The 19,221-nt window shown below is 47.0% G+C and overlaps 1 long non-coding RNA gene across 2 annotated transcripts; it reads right to left on the bottom strand.

The window, feature by feature from the left end:
• Positions 1-7,284: 7,284 nt before the first annotated feature.
• Positions 7,285-18,320, bottom strand: LOC115091826. Of its 2 annotated transcripts, XR_003856826.1 has the most exons (3): positions 18,122-18,320; positions 8,670-8,790; positions 7,285-8,383 (listed from the first exon to the last, which is right to left on the bottom strand). It is a non-coding gene; the product is annotated as an uncharacterized LOC115091826 (long non-coding RNA). The 2 variants fall into 2 exon arrangements; XR_003856825.1 differs by having other exon boundaries at positions 7,285-8,790.
• Between the last annotated feature and the right edge of the window lie 901 nt (positions 18,321-19,221).

Here is a 19,221-nt window from a genome sequence, read left to right as displayed (position 1 = left end):
TACCATGCTCATGCTCTGTGACTCCCCTGGCTCTATTGCCATGCTCATGCTCCATGACTCCCCATCCTCCACTGGTTCTATTGCCATGCTCATGCTCCATGACTCCCATTCCCACACAGGGTTTGTTGCCACACCTATGCTCCACGGCTCACGAGTCCCCACCCATCCCCCCACACTGTGTGTCTGGGCTCCATGATTTATTTTACCCACTGCAAAATGAATATTTAAAGGTATTGTGCTTCCTCGCTATGTTTTTAGAGAAGTAACAGTACACCAAGCTTTGTTTATGTTTCTGAGGACATCAGACTTTGTGTGCCTTCTATCAGTGGAATGAAAATGACCCTTGAAATTATTTCATCTCGCACACCCCTACAGTTCAGGCTCCCATCCAGTCCATTAGCAGCGGGATACTCCTCCAACGCAGAGACCTGGGAAAATGATAATGTGGCACCAGTCTGGACCTCCCGTAGGGAGAGATCTATTGCTGTTGTTAGTTCACATAGCAAAAAGAAATGGAAGCCCTCACGGCCTCAGTGTGGTGCCAGTGTTTTAGCTTTTCAACATAGCCATGCATTATCACCGCAGACCCTCACCCACTTACTCGCAGACACGGTTCGGTTTCCCTAGTGAGGGCAGGTGCAATGCAGGGAAAAGCCAGCTCCTTTCCACCTTTCATGCAGAGGGTTGTGTGAAGACTCTTTTATAGATTGTACAGGGGTTTTTTTTGCAGGAAACGTGTGGAACCTGTAGTGTGCTGTCTTCATGCTGTTGGCAGCAGTCAGTCTGGTGCTAACACAGGGTCCCTAACAGCAAAAAAAGTGCCACGTCATGTGAACACTGGCTCTGCTACGGGATGAAAAGCCTGCATTTGGCTTTGCCTTAGGAATGAAACAGAGAGCAGGGAGTAAAGAAGCTGTTGCAGAGATTTTATGGGATGTTACCACCAATTAAAGTTATTAAAAGAAGCTGAAAAGAAATCTAAAAAATACTGTAGCCAAGCATGGTCCAGGTAATCTTACTCTAAATTATGGTAGCATCAAGAGGAGTAAATTGGCGAAAAGGCTGAAGAGGGTGGGGCTGTTCAGTTTGGAGAAGAGACGGCTGAGGGGGGGATATGATTGAGGTCTTTAAAATCATGAGAGGTCTCGAACAGGTAAATGTGAATTGGTTATTTATTCTTTCAGACAATAGAAGTTAGCATGTAGCACATTAAAAACAAACATGGAGAAAATTCTTTTTCAATCAACGCACAACTAAACTCTGGAATTCATTGCCAGAGGATGTGGTTAGGACATTTAGGGGTAGATTTTAAAATGTGCGCGCGAGCATACATGTGCGCGTGCTACCCGGTGCGCACACATGTACGCCTGATTTTATAACATGCGCGCGCAGGCTCGTGCATGTTATAAAATTGGGGGTCGGCGCACGCAAGGGGGTGCACAATTGTGCACATTGAGAGCGCCGAGCCACGCTGCCTTCCTCCCTTTCCTTCCCCCTAGCCTGACCTTCCCACCCCTTCCCCTAACCTTTCCCCCCTAGCCCTACTCTAACCCCTCCTGACCTTTGTCTTACCTTTTGCGCCTGCAAGTTGCGTGCGCCGGCAGCCTGCAGGCACGCGATCCTCCGACACAGTGGCAAATGGCCGCTCTGTCGGAGGCCTCTGGTCCCGTCCTCACCCCTTTAGTAAAGGCCCAGGACTTACACGCGTCCCGGGGCTTTACACGCGTCACCGGGCCTTTTGAAATAGAAGTTAGCATGTAATAGAAGTTGATTGAAAAATAATTTTCTCCATGTTTGTTTTTAATGTGCTACATGCTAACTTCTATTGTCTGAAAGAATAAATAACCAATTCACATTTACCTGTTCTAGACCTCTCATGATTTTAAAGACCTCTATCAAATACCCCCCTCAGCCGTCTCTTCTCCAAACTGAACAGCCCCACCCTCTTCAGCCTTTTCGCCAATTTACTCCTCTTGATGCTACCATGATTTAAAGCAAGATTACCTGGACCATGCTTGGCTAAAGTATTTTTTAGATTTCTTTTCAGCTTCTTTTAATAACTTTAATTGGTGGTAACATCCCATAAAATCTCTGCAACAGCTTCTTTACTCCCTGCTCTGTTTCATTCCTAAGGCAAAGGCCTTTTGAAAATAGGCCCGGCATGCGTAAGACCAGTTACGCGCGTAACCTTTTTAAAATCCGGCCCTTAGTGTAGCTGGGTTTAAAAAAGGTTTGGATAAGTTCCTAGAGGAGAAATCTATAAACTATTACTAATCAATAAGGAATAGTAGCTTGAGATCTATTTAATGTTTGGGTACTTGCCAGGTTCTTGTAGCCTGGTTTGAGGACTGATGGAAACAGGATGCTGGGCTTGATGGACCCTTGGTCTGATCCAGTATGGCAATTTCTTAAGTTTTTATGACAGGGCCCTCCTATCCCATAAAAATTCCCCTCAATATCTGGGATCCAGTGTTTGACTGGAGGGCTCCCTTGCAGATTTTAAAAGGTTTCCTCTGTAGTATATTTATTTATTGTATTTATTTATTTAAAATATATTTTTTTTATACAGCCTATGCAATTTATGGTAGGTCTAAGCGGTTTACATGAAATAGCGTACATAATCATAAACAAAATTAAAACATTATATAAGGTAAAATTGATTACATAGTAAATTAAAAGAGATACAAACTATACAATAATATGGGATATAAAAGCAAAAACGGTCATACCTGGGGTTCGTTAAAGACAGCGGAGCATAAGTAAGTTTTTACAGCCTTTTTGAACTCTTTTGCATTCAGCAGGAGGCGTTGGAAGAGGGAGAAGTCCCTCCTGAAAGCGAGGACAGTACTTCTGCGTTGTGCCTCTTTCACAGGGAAGAGTTAACGTCTCTAATTTTTTCAATCCCTGTGGACATTACACATTGCAGGAGATAAGGAGGAGGGATTCCTCCACTACAAAACGGAAGATCCTATTATGGCTGGCGTACGGAAGCCTTACTCATTCTTCCTGTTTTCCAGGCAGTCCAGGACTTCATTGGCTCGGCCAAAGATTGAGCTCAAATTCACTGCTGCACCAGAGTTTCCCTCAGAACATTTCTTCCGCTACTCTGACGGGACTTAAGTAGCCCTTTCTAAGCGGCCACAGTTTTGTTTTTGGATGTGGCCGGAGAGGGAGCCTGACCGACTGGCTCAAGGCGTCTACTTCAGGTGAAAGACAATTTTGTGCCTTTTTGTTGCGCCCGTTGGTCGCAGACGGCTGCTACCTCTCATGCTCACCTCTCTTTTCGCTGCACCATCAAATCTAGGAAGAATGGCGGCCTCCGCCAGCGAACACCGACCTCCTTGGCGTCCCCGGGACGGCGTGGGCGATGCCGACCGCCATCTTGTTCCTGGAGTTACCTAGCGTGCATGCGCACGCATGGCCATCTTTAATACACGTCATGGCGGGAACCTCGGGGACGTCCCCTCCGCATGACGTCACCGCCTCACTGATTTTTAAGCTGACTGGCCCTACGTTTAGACGAGTTAGCAAGGAGTTTCCTCATTGCTGAATCCTTTTCATTGGACTTCCGGTTCCAGTTCCTGGCTTGCTGTGTGAACGCTCCGAGTATCCGCTCCTCGGGGGCTCTTCCACGTTCCTAGGCTATCCGCTCCTCGGAGGGCCTTCCTGCCCTTGAACTCCTATTTGTTCTACTCCTCAGGACTTCCTGTAGAACCATGTCTCGTGAGTACTTCTACTCTACCAAGCCTTGCTGGGATTCCCTGCAGTGTTCCCTGTGCCCCGGGCCACTACCGTATCCTCTTCAGCAGGATTCACTTCACCATAACCTGCACTGTAGATTACTGCCTCGACTTTGTCAGGAACCTTCTGAGCCTCCAGACCTCTGACTACCTCAGCTTCACCACCTTTGTACAGTCATCCTAGGCATTCCCCACGCTGCGTGACACTACCGGATCTGCACACCTAAGGTAATTGCTCCATCTCTGAGCAGACTGTCTGGCGAACCCCGTGCTGCGGGCCACTACCGGATCTACATATCTGAGGTAATTGCTTCACTACTGAGCAGGCTGCCTGGCGTAACTTGCTCCACAGACCACTACCAGATATCTACATCTGAGATATCACCTTGGGCATACCCCTTTATCAAGAACTATATCTAAACTGTAGTCCCCGCTCCACGGGTTCTGCTCTCTCTTCTCTACAATAAAAGTCTCTCTTACAGCAGTGTCCTAAGCCTCTGAGACCGCGCCTACTGATGGTGAGGCCCACAGGGCTCCTCCCTGTGGGCGGAGTCATCTCTCACCTCGGCCCAGGGTTCACATCCATACTAAAACATAACACTTTTTCTGTGGCTTACTTTGTTCAACCAAAGTCAACGTGTGGCACTTTGACAATCTAAAACTACATGAGTTGTTGCCTTCCCTGGCTCTAGCCCTGCCTGCGGGAACACCTTCATACAATGCGGGTAAAAATTATAGGCATAGTTCTATCTGTTTGAAATGGGCTCTCTTTGAAAAGTGTAGACAAACACCCATAGTTTTATCTGCATTGCGGGTGGAAAATTCTCAAAGAACCCAATGTTTTCCTTGGAAAATTGCCCTCCCCGTGTAGTTCCTGTGCAAATTATTGGCTGAAATTCTAGCTTGAGCAGAAATGAATAATAATAGGCGATACTCCAGCCATCAAAGATGAATAGCCAATAAGAGGAGGAAGGACATCAGAGGTTCAACAATGTCCATCAAATTCAAAAGCAAAATTTTATTGTGAATAGGCAAGCAGAGGAATTCAGTCCCATTTTGCACTCTCTCTGATAAGACTATTGCGAAAGCTTCTCTGATCCAATGCTTATGCCACATCTCTCATTTTCTGGATGAGTTCCTTATCAATAAGGGGCTCCCTCCCGATGCAGTCTTTTCGAAACACGGCCCGGGTTGGGGGGACCATGAATTCAGCGATACACATATTTGACTTGAGGCAGACGATTGAATTCCTCTGCTTGCCTATACACAATAACATTTTGCTATTGAATTTGATGGACATTGTTGAACCTCTGATGTCTTTCCTCCTCTTAGTGGCTGTCGAAATTCTAACTTGCCATGGAATGTATCATTTGGGGGATTGGAAGGGCTTTCATGTGAATTTAAAACATTCATAGTTTCTCTAACTCAGCATGTAGTGCAAAGAAACGCCAAACTTGGCCAGCAGCCACTGGTGAAGAGCAAGATTTGGAGTCACCTGCATGTGTTGGGGCTTTATGGGTCTATGCTAATTACCCTGTTTGATTGCTACTGATTTTTCCTGATATTGAAATGGGTGATGTTCCTTGGTGGGTAAAGCCTTGACATCTGAAAAGGTTCGACGCCCTATAAAACGTAAGAGAATATAAGAGAACCCAGCCTGACCAGAGTGTTACATTTGACTAATCTCCTGAACATAGTTAAATCACCACATAGCTAATGGCACTCATCACATGTAAATTCCATGTAGATGAGGTTATTAGCTAAATCCCTGTGATGCAAAAAATTTCCCGTGCAGCCAATGCACCCATTGCAATCCGGGAAATTTTACGTCAGCCCAGGGCGGGCATAAAAGGTACGCCACGCTCAAGGGCGCATTGAAAAAGAATAAAAATCCTGCTTTCTGTGAGTCCTCCGAATAAAATAGATTTAGTTTAAAACAAAAAGGTTTTTGAAAAAAAAATTCTGGATGCCTAAAATACACACACAAGATACACACCCCAGGCCGTGCATCTTGTGCGTGTCAATGACGGAAGCGGAAGAAAATGGAGACTCTTGAGATTGAGCATGCGTTTTCCCAACCCCCTTGATAGCCACGTCTCCTGTGCACTCGATGCTGAGGAGGTGCTAGGGACGCACAAAACTTCCCTACCACCCCCTTTTTTTGCACAACCCCTAATTTAAATATTGGATCGTGCTCCCAGGAGAGGTGGTTGGGCACATGTCAGGAAAACGGGCGCTCAACACTGAGTGCCCCAACGCTAGTGACAGCTTGCCATGTGATGTGAAAGATGACTAATTCCACACAAACTTCCCACTTATTCATCACAAAGATGTTAAGAGTCGCCTAAGTGCTGTGGTTGGACCCACAAAACAGATCTGGTTATTTTTCCTTTCTGTGGTTTACTGTCCTCAGTTTCCTACCTCCGTCTGTCACCTTCTCCATATCCGAGGTTTATGAAATCAAGTGAACATGTCCACTACAGCCATTCCTTCCCTTACAGATAATTCGTCTGAAAGGTACAGACACATACCAACTTGCATTGTCTCTGGTATCCACTGGGACTGTAAGCTTGCTGGGGAAAGGACCCTGATATAGGGCGCTTTATAGAGGCTGAAATAATAATAAAACGCTGTTTACAAATGCTAAAATGCCATTAATACAAAATTCAATACTGCAATGCGAGTGGAGTAATAAAAGAGCAAGCACTGGATCCCCTGTCTCTGTTCATCCAGCGCCATTAGGTAACCTTGTTAATCAGCCAATTAAAGAGTCCCTCTAGTGATACAGAGCTCTGGCTGATTCTTTAGGGAGCTGACATCAGACATAGGATAGTCAGTATCTAACGGAGAGAACATTCACTTTCTAATTTATTCTTACAGTGCAATCACGCAGCATGTGCAAACTGGATTTTTTTTTTTTTTATGGAGGGCAGCCCTACACAGGGTGATGTGATGGTCTTATTCAGAAAAGCCGGAGGGAAAAAAATATATATATTCATGCAAGGTGGGAGGCGAGATCGGCTACGCTCTGCACTGCTTCCGCACCTACCATCATAAGATACATGGCTTCTGTAGGCCTCTACCCAACCTAGACATGTGACTTTCAATCACCTAGACATACGGCTTCCCCAGGCCTCTCCCCCAAATAGATTCACATCTTTTTAAAAAAATTTTATTTATGTGTTTTTATAAAGCATTTCCAAGAATACACTGGAAAAGGGAAAAACCCGAATACTGATATGTCATAAAGATAAATTACAAAAAGAAAACAGGAAAATAAACATATCCAATTCAACCCAAGTCCTCAAAAAGGGAGCGGTCCAAAGCCGATCGAGAAAAAGTTTACCAAAAAAGAAATAGCAAAACTGTGCGAGAGATCATAAAATCTAATACAGGACCAAATTTCCTGCTTATCAAAAAAAAAAAAAGATCAGGAAGCAGGGAAATCATCCTTCAAATTCTTATCACTAAGGAAATGAGTTACCTGAGAAGGCCAAAAATAAAAAATGAAACATCTTTGTATTTTACGTGACACTGACAAGGATATTTTAGGGAAAAAAGCGCCTATTTGTAAGACTCTGGGTCGCATGATTAAAAATTGTTTCCTCCTCCTCCTCTGTTTGCCTCAACACATCCGGTAAGCCCTTAGTCTTGCATCCTAGAAAGACCTCAGTTCGCCGACGAGAAAACCTCTTCCATACCCGGTCGCCATCCGGCTCAAGTATAAAAGAAACGAGCAAGGCTGCAAAGCTTGCTGATTCACTATCCGATGTCTCAGGAAGTGGGCAAATATTCAAATTATTGAAAGCAGTGGGGTATCGAAGCCTTAAGTTCCCCCTATCCAGCATTATCATCTTTCTTGAACGCTGGCCAATAATATACCTTAGAAACTGGAGGAACAGCTTGCTCGGGTACCTTCAGTACCCTCCAACAGAGATCTTTTAAACAAACCCTCAGGTGTTGTGAACGGCGACCCAGGAAAATTAATAAACCTCAGATTCCCCCCCTTTTGAAGAGGTCTCAGGATTTCCCAGTTTATTGCATTATACCAAATTTTCCTTCATTAAGGGTGCCTGTCACGGTCTAAAATAATCAGTCTCTTGTATAATCTTGACATTCAGATGGCTCCTGTTATTTTTTGAGAATTCCAACATTTGCTCACGATTTTCCGGCTCTGAAGAACTTTTAACCAAAGGATTCAAATGTGCTGTAATAGAAAGTCCCAGGCCTTCTATGGCTTCCCAAAGAGATACAAGCATAAACTGAACCGGCCTTACCAGGAGAACTGTTCTGAAGGAGCCAAAAATCCACCCACAGAGGAAACAGTCAAAGGAGAAACTTCTTACACAGATCTCAGATTTTTGGAAGCCCCAGAATCACTGATGACATTTTTCCGGAGCAGCGCGGACACTCCACCCGACCTGGGTCTTCTTTGCCTGGGAGGCTGCCGCTTCGGCGTCCATCTGCCTGCGACGAGCCCAGAGCCTCAGTCAGGCGAGCGCAGCTCCTTCTCGCTCGCCTCCCAGCAACCGCTCATCCGATAATGCGATTCCCCTCACAACGTGGGCATCCACTGGATCGGTGAGTAGAAGCTCCGGAATAGCCGCGGAGAAAGCCCTCTCTCTGGCCTTCCTTCTTCCGACCTGCGTGTGGCATTACAAGGAAAGAAGAGAAAAATGACGAAAAACGAAAGCCGCCTCACAATGATAAAAAACTGCAATGCCATCTTGGATCCCCAAATAGATTTACTTCTGTTCAGAGTAGAAGTAAGTCCTGATAAAATCAGAATGCCTCTCTCCTTGTGTACTTGTCAGCGATCAGAGAGAAGATGTGTAGCAGAATTCACAGATCTGTAGAGAACCACATTACTTTATGCAAAGATTTGCAGGAATCTGAGAGGGGCAACCTGGAACTGGATGATTCAAATACCAAAATGCATCCGGACAGGTGATGAAGGCCAGTCCTGGTCTGAAGTCTTCCTCCGGAGCCTAGGTCGCTTTGAATTCCCATAAAGGTGCTCACTCTCACAATAGGTGGATGTACCTTGGATCTGCGAGGGAAAGGTGAATGAACAATACTTTAGAAGTCTGCATGTATCACGTAAAAGGATGATCACCCTTCCTGCCCTTGAGGAGGATGTGAGAATTCTGTGGACACTGGGAATAAGCGTTCCCGCCATCAGCGTGTGCAGTATGCCTGAACTGCTAGGGGCTTCTCGTCAATCACGTAGTCTCATATGAGGTTTTCTAACATGTTTATAACTAGGGTTCCAGATGGCCTTGGATCATCGGGGACAAGTCAAATCCTGGTTTGCCCCATTGCCATTGTGATGGGATTACCAACAAGCCCCACTGTGAATAACATAATATCTTAGGCACATGTGAGGGACTACCTCTTAAAAACCCGAACATCTGCAGTCTTTCAAGCAAACATGTTCCTTTGTCCTTTTCACAACAGGGTGGGTTTTCTTCAAACTTGGAATGATGATGGAATAAGCCAGCCAATTCTGGGCCTGTATGGTTCCAGGCCTCATACTGACTTTAGCAATGTTTGTACCGTTCTGAATAGTTCTTGATGTCCGCGCCTTCTGGGTTGCAGCCTACGGATGACAAAGTGCATTGGCTTTCTGCTACAGGACTGTGCTTATGCTCTCAGCGGAGCACTCAGCATTGCAGCTGAGGACTTGTTGCAATGCTAGATGGAAGGGGTGGGGAGAGATTAAAATTGAGGAAGACCCTGGGTAAGTCTGAATGAAGGCTTATGATGCCACAGGGCCTGGAGAAGCCGGATCTGACTGAGCTGGAAACCTGAAAGTAGTTGGGAGACAGGGCCAGTGGAAGCACTAGGCAAACTAGGCCTGGGCCTAGGGTGCCGAGCATTAGGGGGCGCCGAGTAGTGGTATACTGAGGGGAGGTCAGGGGGAGCCAATACCCCTGGGAGCAGGGCCATAGGGGGAGGGGCGCTGATGGCCAACATGAAGGCTCATGCGGCCGCCAGTGGACCTCATCCCACTGGCAGCAGAGCAGTGAACTACTGCTATGCTGTGTGCTGGATACACACAGCAGGAAGATCGGCAGGGCCGATGGCCCGAATAAAAAGTTTGCGTCTCCAAACCTGCAGGTGCTCCTCCTCCTTCCTGCCCGCGCAGTCCCGGAAGAAAAATGTTGCTGGAGCCGCGCGGGCAGGAAGGAGGAGGAGCATCAGCCGTGTGCAGAAGAGAAGCAGTGCTTACGGGCTGCCACGAATCCCAAGTCACAGCGGGCTGAGAAGAGGAGGAGGCCCGGTAGCAGGGCCGCCACCGCGGATCCCACATTACGGGCGATCTGAGATGATCAGGGCCGCTGCAGAGCCCATCCTGGGGCAACCCGCGAAGAGGAGCCTAGAGGTGAGAGAGAGGCTGAAGGCCTGTAGAGTGTGTGTGTATGAGATGAGTTGAGAGATTGTATGTGAGAGGTAGTTGAGAGACTGTGTGTGGGAGTGAGGACCTGAATGTTTGCAGAGACAGCATGTGCGAGCCTCTGTGTGTGTGAGAGAGACTGCATGTGACAGTGAGAGCCTGTGCTTGAGCAAGAAAGCATGTGGGAGTGAGAGAGAGCCTGTGTGTGTGAGAATCAGACAGCATGTGCCAGTGAGAGACTGTGTGTATGATTGTATGAGAGAGAGAGCACGTGACAGTGAGAGAGCCTGTGTGTGTGTGTGTGAGAGAGAGAGAGAGAGAAAGTATGTGAGAATGAGAACCTGACTGTGTGTTTGAGGGAAGAAGACAGATGGAGAGAAAAGAAATAGAAAAAAAGACAATATAAAAGGAATTGGCAAAAAAATAAGAAAGGGAAGGTGGGGAAAAAAAAGCCTGTGACCAACCGATTAGATTCTAAGATCAGACAGTAAATGTAAAAAAAAAATAAATTACTTTTTACTGATTGGAACCTGTAATCTTTGGTAATGTGCAAGAGTAGCACTTTCTCCATGCGGATCTCACAATGTACGAGATCAGCATGGAGGAAGTGGGAGCCCACAGGGCCTGCACAGAGGAGGCAGCAGAATGGGCTTCAGTGCCAATAGCAGCAATCGGCACCTCCCCAATAGCCACACGGCAGCAGTGGTAACAGAGGAATGAGAGAGGCTCCGAGGTTGCTGGCAAAAGAAAGAGAGGGGGTCTCTGCCTTTAGTGTGTGCATGTGTATGAATGGGTGTCTCCCTGGGGTTTGTATGTGTGAGAATAGGTACCTGCCTGTGTATGGTGTATGTGTGTGTGAGAATGAATTGGTGCCTGCCTGGGGGGGTCTGTGTGTGTGAGAATGAATGTGTCCATGCCTGGGGGATGGTGAGGGAGTGGTGTGAAAATGAATCAGAGCATGCCTGGAGGTCAGTGTGTGTGAGAGAATGACTGGGAGCTTGCCTGGGGGGGGGGGGGGGGGGGGGGGGGGGGGGGTTGTGTGAGAATGATTGGGAGCTTGCCCTTAAGAGAAGTTCCCCACGCCCTCGCTGTGTGTGTTTGTGTGTATGTGAGGGAGCCAGTGAGAGTGAGAGCAAGAGGGTGTATGAGAAAATCCAGGGGAGTAAGAGTGTGTGTGTGTGTGGGGGGGGGGGGGGGGGCGGGGGGGGAGAGAGGGTCTTAGAGCCTGAGAGTGTGTCAGTGTCTGTGAGAGCGAGAGGTTATGGTGGGTATAAAAGCATGAATGTGTATGTACCGTATTTTCCGGCGTATAAGACGACTGGGCGTATAAGACGACCTCCAACTTTTCCAGTTAAAATAGAGTTTGGGATATACTCGCCGTATAAGACTACCCCTTTTGCCCAGCACCGGCCAATCGGGGAGCGGAGAATGAACATTTTACAGCATCCGGGGGGAGTGACTCGAGGAGCGAGGAGAATCAATTTCTATGGCGTCCGGAGGTGAGGGTGAGTGACTCGGGGAGCAAGAGCGCATCGGCCAATCGGGCAGCGAGGGGAATCCACCAGACGCTGTAAATTTGAATTACCGGCGCATAGGACGCACTCCTTGTTTCACCTATTTTCAGGGGAAAAAAGTGCGTCCTATATGCTGGCAAATATACGCCCTATAAGATGACACCCGGCTTTTGGGGTTAAAAACTCGTCTTATACGCCGGAAAATACGGTATATGCCAGTGTATGTGTGAGAGAGAATGGACATGTGAGTATGTGTGAGAGAGAGAGGATAACCTCCTAATCCTGGACAATATCAGGGTGACTGGAAATCAAGAGCTCCCACATATGGATAGCAGGGGCTTTTTAGAATCATTATTAGTTTTAATTATTGGGTGTTATTTGATATATGTGCTGTTTTGAAATATTTTATTGGTGTTTGGGAAATTGTAAAAAATGTATATGATTTTAATTAATAGAAATTCTATTTATCAGTAGTTTTAAAATATTCTTTTATTAGTATGGTTTTACTATTATAACTGATGCTTTATGTTTCTTGATTTTATTTGTTTTATGAGGAATGGTGGTTCTGTTTTTCCATTGTTAATACACAGAGTCTGGCTTCTTGGGGTTTCCATTTCAGTTTTTGTCTAATTTGTGCTCCTTTATTTTGTATTCTGTATTTGGTGAGAGAGTCTGTCTCTGCTCTGTGTGAGTGACCATGATGAGAGATTCTGCTAGCATGTAGTGTCTGTATAGGGATCTATAGCAATCGGGTTTGTTTTGTTTCCTCAGTAGGTGGTATATTGGTATTCTAGGACCCAGTGTAATAGTTACCCTTGCTTTTTCAAAGGTAGGGTTTTTGTTGTTTGAGACCTTGGTGTTTGTGCTGGCTCAGTAAGAAACACCCGGGTTTCCCTCTTCCAGACAGATAACTTTCCTTCCCAATCAGTCTTCAGGCAAGATCTTTTAAGTTTGAAATTATTTATTGTACAGATAATTTTCCATTACTTACAATTGTCTCATTCCAAACATGTAGCCCCAGGCAGAGATCTTGTAGCTGGAGTAGGTAGGAGGGAGGAGAATGGAGAATGGAGCTTCTTGGGATTCAGGGTGGAAGACAAAGGGTTCTGAAGCTGATTTAATCTTTAGAATTAAACCGATAGGAAGAAATGTAAAAAGGATAATTGTACCACAGAGATTGCAGGCACCTCTAGCTTTGAGGCAGCATGGTTGAGACTAACAGTCTTGGAGTGTGATTACAGGAAACGTCCCCACAAGCTGGGGCTAGAGGGCGAGATCCAATGGTAGCGAGCCTAGGATCCATGTGACACAGGCGGCAACATGAAGGGCAGTCCCTTGAGCCAATAAGGCACTTAAGAAGACTCAAGCTAGATTGAGAGGGCATACAGACCCTTCCCAAGTGAGAGAAAGCAAAGGATGAAGGGAACTTCTCTTAAGGGCAAGCTCCCTTAAAGGCAAGGCTCACACGTTTTTATCGTGGGTTACAAAAAGGTGTTTCCATTAAGTACAGTATATACAGACACAAACATGTACCCACTGCTGGGGACAGAACAGTGTTATTACTGTTATGTTACGATGGGATTCCAGTATAGATTTTGAGTGTCTTTTTTGTGGGGTTTTGTGTTAGTTCACAATGTGCCTGGCAGTGGAAGGTGTTTGTGCTGCTGTTCCTGTGAGGTGACACCAGAATTTGAAAATATCTTTTAGTATGGTGAGCTGTAAGGAAAACATCCAAGCTCCATTGTTTGGGGGAATTTCAGTGGATGCACAGAGTTACAGAATTGGAGGTACCGGATTTATATTGATATTCTGTCCCTTCCTATATATTCCAGACTTCACTCTCATAGCCATATAGAATTAGTTGAATGAGGCTATCAAATAATTTTATAGTGTAAAACTGGCCAGCTTTTTTAAATTACGCAGAAGACCCTTTGGACTTTTCTATTAACACTTTTTTTATAACCAATTTTAAAGTAGGATCCATGCTATAGAAGTGGGTGTAAGAACATGCCATACTGGGTCAGACCAAGGGTCCATCAAGCCCAGCATCCTGTTTCCAACAGTGGCCAATCCAGGCCATAAGAACATGGCAAGTACCCAAAAACTAAGTCTATTCCATGTAACCGTTGCTAATGGCAGTGGCTATTCTCTAAGTGAACTTAATAGCAGGTAATGGACTTCTCCAAGAACTTATCCAATCCTTTTTTAAACACAGCTACACTAACTGCACTAACCACATCCTCTGGCAACAAATTCCAGAGTTTAATTGTGCGTTGAGTGAAAAAGAACTTTCTCCGATTAGTTTTAAATGTGCCCCATGCTAACTTCATGGAGTGTCCCCTAGTCTTTCTATTATCCGGAAGCGTAAATAACCGATTCACATCTCCCGTTCTAGACCTCTCATGATGAAGAAATGTCATTTTGCCTCTCCACCCCCAAATTCTTCTGTCTAGAGACGCCACTGATTTTCTGTGACTTTAAGCAATAGTACAAGAAGGATTAAGGGGGGATGCTGGAGAGGCACACGCATGCATTGGCCCCCGGGTGCCGGAGACCCTTGGTGCGCCACTGGGTGCGAGTCTTATGGGGCCGCAAGCGGTGGCAAAGAGGAGTGGAGATTTGGCGGGCCGCTCGCGACCTGCTCGCGACCCAGAAAACCACGCAGTCGGCGGTCGTGATCGAGAATGAGGTAGGAGTCGGGGCCGAGACCCGGGGGGGGGGGGGGCGCGCAAGGGAGAAGCCTCGCCTAGGGCACCTAATCCCCTTGCACCGGCCCTGCTGGGAGAATCTGCCAAATGCAGCAAAAGATAAATAAAAACTTTACTAGCTTAAAATTGACTTTTGCTGTCATCCAGCCTGATCTACAAAATATCAAATGGAACCAATGCAGCGCGATGCTTTTCTTTTCCATCTGACCCAACGTTATGATACCGTGTATGTCCTGATGCCGGTGGATTCTCTGCAGGCTGTCACGTCTTTCACTTGGAAACAACACACGAATTACCCAGTAATGGAGTAGTGCATGCATGTGCTTCGGAGACCACACCAGTCCCTTCTGCAGCTGTGCGCAGACCTCTGTGCCTCCAACCTGACCCCGACTGAGAGGGAGTTTTTAATTTACACTGATCTGGGGCCAGGAGACATTTTCCACTGACACGCTGTATTTATATCTATGGCGATAATGGATTATTCACTCTCCAGCACCGTCCAGCTGCTATAACTGGGGAGTGGGAGTACAGTGCTGGCCTAGGGGTTACACTGTTGTCCTTTTATCGCCAGGCAGTGGCTAAAACAAGAAATCAGCCGCCTCTGCTCGGGACTCAGAAGGCTGCTGCTGTCTTTTCACTTTCCGGCTCCTTGGTAATTCCCTTTAGATTTTGCCTCTCTGATAAATCCATCACCTTTCAGCCTGTGAAGAATTCTGCTCATCTCAGAGCACAGTGCTGTAAGTTACTGATGCTATCCTGCAGTCCTTACATAAAGCAGAACTTAGGGATAGGGTCGTTCTAAAAAGTCCCACATTGGTCTAAACATTTTATTTCAGAGATTAAAGGGCTCTTAAGTGATTCCAAGGCCCAACCATCCCTCAAGGTCTCTTATTTAACCGATTTCCCAGTGTGCAAGACTAGGATGAAGTGGGGCTGGTTCTGACACTTGAGCTTCGTAACGGACACCAAAAGTTTACGGGATAAACACAGAGGACCCTTCCATGCAAAAAGCGAAGGGCCGGGCAGAAGCACGACCCTACTGGCACCACAGGCCAAGAGGTAACAGATCAGAAGATAAAGGCAAGAACAAACATTCACAGACACAAGACAACACAGCAAAGGAGACGGGGGCAGCCCCTCGGTGGGCGAATGATTTTCCAGGCTAGAACTGCTCTAAAGTATTACTGAAGAGGAAAGGCTAAGAAGGTTAGGGCCGTTCAGCTTGGAGAAGAGACAGCCGAGGAGGGGATATGATAGAGGTCTATAAAAATAATGAGTGGGATGGAACGTGTAAAGATTAATCATTTTTTTTACTTTTTCGAAAAGTACAAAGATCAAAGGACACACAATGAAGTTATTAGGTGATACATTTAAAACTAGTAAGTGAAAATATCTTTTTACTCAACGCATAATTAAGCTCTGGAGTTTGTTACTGGAACATACCGTAAAAGCTGTTAATGGGGCTGAGTTTAAAAAAAGGTTTGGCCATGTTCCTGGAGGAAGAATCCATAAACCACTATTAAGGTGGCGGTGCAGGAATCCACTCCCCCAACCCTGGGATAAGCAGCTTGGACTCTTGTCTATCCCCTGGGATCCTGCCAGGTACTTCTGACCTGGCTTGGCCACTGCTGGAAACAGGATGCTGGGCTCGATGGGCCTTTGATCTGACCCAGTATGGCATGCTCTTATGTTCTTCCCTTCAGAACCATCCAAGAAAGTAGGGCATTTGATAGTAAAATGCTCAAACACTTCCAAACTGGTTTCCCTCACAGAATCCTGCTCGCTCTCTCTCTCTCAATCCTCTCGCTGCTCTGCTAACAGGTCACCCTCCACCCCCCCCCCCCCCCCCCACCACCATTTTTGCCACGTAATCTGTGGCTCACTCGTGTATTCAAGTAACGTCAGCATATTTTTATAAACAAATGGTAATCCAAACCGAATCAGGCATTTTTGCTGTGATTCGTTTTGCCCCGTAATAAATGCACAATCCCTCACATCTTGGGGATGATTTGTTTCAGAAAAAAATGTGCACTATTTTTTTTTTTAAACAAAAATGAAAAAAAATGAGGGAAAAAAGCCCATGAAATAAATTACAAATGATCTAAAAACAAAATTAGTTGAACTGAACCCAAAAACCCTGCATATCTCTATAATGCTCTGATTGGAAGAAGGGAGTGTAACTCCAGCAGATAGTCAAGGACACGGGTGTGCAATGAAAATGTGTCCTTTTTTTTTTTTTTACACTTTCTTTGTGGTATAATTTCATTTCTGTTTATTTGAAACGAAGTGGAAAAAAAAGGATTTGGGTCCAGACTCCCCCCCCCGCATCCTCCTAACCTCGGTCTCTAAATTGCCTCCTGCATCCTCCCAGACACCCCCTCCCTGCCTGGGTTCAGACGGGCCTTGGTGTTAGCAGATGCCGGTCTGCAGCAGAGCACTAGCGACTGGAGGGGGGGTCACTCCTGTACGCTTTGGACCCCACGGAGATGCAGGCCAGCCTGGCGGGCCTTTCCAAAATCTTTTTTGTCGCATTTAAGTCGGTCAGGAATGTTTTGGGAATGAACTGAAAAATGGACAAAGTTTAAATTTCTTTTTCTTCTGTGTCATTTACCAAACAAAAATAAACAAAATTGGAAGCGCAAGCCAAGTCAAGAAATGTACTGTTAGCTCACTAAAAACAGCTTGTACATTTTTTTTTGCCCTTCACTCAAAGAGGACTGATGTGGCAGAGCACGACACTTAATCCATAATTCCTATGAAATTGCAACTACGAGTCCATACGTGCAATGACGACCAAGCCAGGACTGGCTCATCCTCTCGCTCCAGGCCTGGGATCTGTGCGGTCACCCTATTTACAGTTAGGGAGAGAAGGCGGCCGAGCCAGGCCTGGGATCTGTGCGGTCACCCTATTTACAGTTAGGGAGGGCAGGCGGCCGAGCCAGCCCTGGTCTCACCCCCCCCACTCTATCTGTGGGCTCGTGGTTCCTGTTTGTGCAAGCGCAGCAGGAGCGGGCAAACCCACAGAGGGCACCAGGGAGACAACCAGGCTGTCCCCGAGATCAGGGAGCCATCTGGTCACCTTATTAAGTACCTATGTTTAGCGAAGAGTGTCAAGCCTATTTCCATTCAATACTGCAGTGTGGTAGCCCAGCTGGGGAACGCAACGACTTGCTTGCCTGGACCACCCCAAGACTAGACAGCTGGCAGGCGTCTGCTGTTTATGAAAACTAATTTTCCAGGATGTGCTTTTCTTTTTTTTTTTGGCCAGGGATGGCGGCTCTAATGCTATGTAATTGCAGCAAGATTAATTTGGAAAGTACCGACAACCTGCTTGTTACACTGTGACCGAAGAAGGCAGGACACGCTGAAAGAGTGTGAAATGGCTCCAGATGCAACCTCCTGGCACACAAGTGAAGGGAGCCAGAGATCCCCCCCCCCCCCGCCTGACCTTCATGGTCACTTGGGCTGGAAGCGGCTTCCTGCTGGAGGGCAGAGGAACCCGAGTCTGCAAAGAAGAGAGGAGGCCCAGGCCCTCTCTGGGGCTGCCAACTGGCTCGGCGTAGTAAGGAAGAGGCTGATTCACTCCCGGGCTCTGCCTCTTTGCAGACCCCCAACTGCACCCATCGATTTCCCTAAGAAAAGCACAACTACAGATCCATACAGGGTATGGGGACTATCAGACCCCCAAAAAAAAAACCGGATCCCACGCCATGGGGTATCCTTAATAAATACTCTTGCACCGATGCCATCCGCTGCTTTTACCTTTCCTTCATGGACCGGCACTAATCTCTTTTGCAGCACGGAGTTAAACGTTAAATATCAGGGTTCAACCTAATTTTCTATCCAGGGCCTACGCGCGCTGCGTCCCTTTTTCGGTCATTTCTCTCTCTGCACGCGACCCCTCAGGACGGCGGCGTCACCGCAGCGAGACTGGGGCGGACGCTCTCGGCCCTGCGCTCTCCCATCTCCACCCGGCGATAACTGGGGGGGGGGGGGGGAGTTCCCAGGAGCAGCTTCTTTCCCCGGCTCCAGACCCTTCCCCTCCTGTCTCCCCACCCCCAGCATCAGGCAGGAGAGGCGGGGAGAGAGAACTGGCAGCGTCCTCGTCCTCTAGAGGGCGCTGGAGACCGAAAGCGGCCGGCAGGTATCCCTCCGCGCCAGGCCGGCAGGTATCCCTCCGCGCCAGGCCGGAAACGGGAGTCTTCCGGTCCTGAGGCCTGGAGTCCGCGCGGCTCCTAACAAGAGACTCAATCAGAGGGGGGCGCGCGCGCTTTGTCCATTCGCTCCGACGAAGGCTGCAGACTGGCGGCCGGTGATTGCATTAACGTCTATGCGCTGTGGATGCTCTGTCTGGCACACGGAAGGATAATTCAGTTGGGAAACTGCAAACAAGGTTTGGCTGTGCCCTTCCAACTGAATTAAGCTCCTACTTAAAAGCTTTCACCGATTGATTTAAAGCCCAGAGCAGCCGTCTGTCTTGATTCGGAAGGCTTCATGCCGCGGGAATAAGATACTGGGAGGACGCTCAGTGAGAGGGCGCTGATGAATCTGGTATTAAGGATAATAAAGAGACTTAGGGGGACGCAGGACAAAGCCCAGGCCCAGAACCAGTTAAAAGCCAGGAGGGCTGCGCTGCTTTGCTTTTCTGCACGATTTGGAAACGGCGCGTCTCTTACCCAAAGCCTTCAGATCCTGCAGCTTAACTTCTGGAAAGGGGGGAAAAAAAACCCCATTCCCTCAAAATCAAGCGTCAAGCAAAACTCGTACAAAAAAAAAAAAAATCCCTCAGGACCTTTTCCCGAATCTTAAATTTGAGCCTTAAGAGCAAACGTCCCCCAGGGCTTTGCGCACCGGTTCGTCTC

Source organism: Rhinatrema bivittatum, chromosome 5 (genome assembly GCF_901001135.1).
Source record: "Rhinatrema bivittatum chromosome 5, aRhiBiv1.1, whole genome shotgun sequence".
Taxonomy (NCBI): Eukaryota; Metazoa; Chordata; class Amphibia; order Gymnophiona; family Rhinatrematidae; genus Rhinatrema; species Rhinatrema bivittatum.
Note: the sequence above shows the minus strand (reverse complement) of the source record. Positions and strands in the feature narration are given on the sequence as shown.